Source organism: Octodon degus, unplaced genomic scaffold, assembly GCF_000260255.1.
Source record: "Octodon degus isolate 3935 unplaced genomic scaffold, OctDeg1.0 scaffold00239, whole genome shotgun sequence".
In the NCBI taxonomy this organism is placed as follows: Eukaryota; Metazoa; Chordata; class Mammalia; order Rodentia; family Octodontidae; genus Octodon; species Octodon degus.
Genome location: NW_004524815.1, coordinates 2,397,985 through 2,399,624, shown reverse-complemented (window position 1 = coordinate 2,399,624; position 1,640 = coordinate 2,397,985). Strand labels below are relative to the sequence as shown.

General features: G+C 42.1%; 1 pseudogene; it reads left to right on the top strand.

Moving 5' to 3' along the window:
- LOC101570640 overlaps positions 1-1,007 on the top strand; it is a 23,958-nt pseudogene extending 22,951 nt beyond the window's left edge.
- The last annotated feature ends 633 nt before the right edge of the window (positions 1,008-1,640 follow it).

Here is a 1,640-nt window from a genome sequence, read left to right as displayed (position 1 = left end):
CTTCCCTGGCAAGCGTAAGGGCCTGAGTTCAATCCCCGGTTCTGAAAACAAAAACAAAAACAAAACCAGACCTGAGGGTCAATGGAACACATTAGAAGATGCAGAGTCAGCTTGAGAAGCAGGCCAGGAAGGGACCATTTGTTCTTTCCTTCTACCCTGAGCTCAGAGAGGGTTGGCTCGGCTTTCTCTCATCCTTCTGCAGGTGCCCCTTGCCCAGCCTTCGTCTTTATCATGGGAATGCCCAGTGGGGGATATACTTTCTAGTCCAGCAGATTATAAATCCTCCCTCATAGCACTGACTGCTCATAACTGGCTACTTCATATCTCAGCAGCTACAGGAAAAAAAACTTGAAAAAAATATATCTCGCCTTATTGCAAATTCAGATACGTGAGTTGGGACCCTCCTCAAGAAGTCATCACAGTCAAGTTAGCTCAGAATAAGTGCTCAGTACTGACACATCAGGTGGACAGCACTAACATTCAGGAAACCAAGAACCTGCTTCTTTAGGAACTGATCCATAAATTTGTTTTGAAAGAAACTTATCATCTTTGATATCTGAAGCACTCTATTAGAGTTGGCAGGCATCCAGCAGACTGTTTTGTTATATCTTGCAGTGTTCCAAGTTCTACCTTTTTCACTTGTAAGGATTGTAGAGATCAGCAAAAGGATTTTCAGAAACATTGCTGATGCTTCTCTGTCCCAGGGAATTCTGATTGTGATGTACAGCTCAGGACTGGTCAGACTCTATAGCTCCCAAGCCATCATGAACAGTTCATGCAACAGAAACTTGACTTAGGGTGTGCATGCAGGTGGGGTGGGACTGCTGGAACTGTGGGAGAGGCTCCCTTTGGCATCCCTTGCAACACTAAAATCACAGATTCACCACCACTGCTCTTTGAGGTGTCAGCCCTGGAAAACGCTTTCCAAATTGGAGGCCATCCTTGGCACTACATCATTACAACCAACAAGAAGAAACAGAAAGGAGCTTCCAATATCTGTGCCATGAAGGATAATTCTTAGCAAAAAAAAAAAACAAAAACAAACAAACAAACAAAAAAAAATGGGATCCAAGAAATGGACTATTGTTCTTTAGAATCTGACTGGATCTATTTCCATCCTGATGCTTCTGGTAGAATAATACATGTTGGCCCAAATCAAATCAAAATTTTAACGCTAAATGAAATAGAAAATAACATCAAATCTCTGCAGATTTTGTAATTTTGGCTAATAGGGAGAACAAAAAAGAATACTTAATCACTGTTACGGCTTCTGGATGAGTGGTGAAAAAAAGTTTTACTTTTCCGGATGATGGCCCAGAACAAGAGACTTTCAAAATTGTGAAAAAAAAAATTGTGGACTAAGAAGATGAGTTAGATTTGCTCTCCATTGTAGCTGCTATGCAGATAGATGCTGAAGGAAAAGCTCACCAGGATTTCCACTGTAGTGGATCTGGAACTTTACTCACAAGCATTCCACTAGTGGAATCCTGGGATGTGACACATAGCCATGAAGTCTACTTTGACAGAGACTTGGTGCTACACATAAAACAGAAACCCAATAGGGTCTTCAGCTGCCATGTTTGCCAAACAGTTTGTGACCCTGGAGAAGAAGAAGAAGGAGGAGGAGGAGGAGGAGGAGG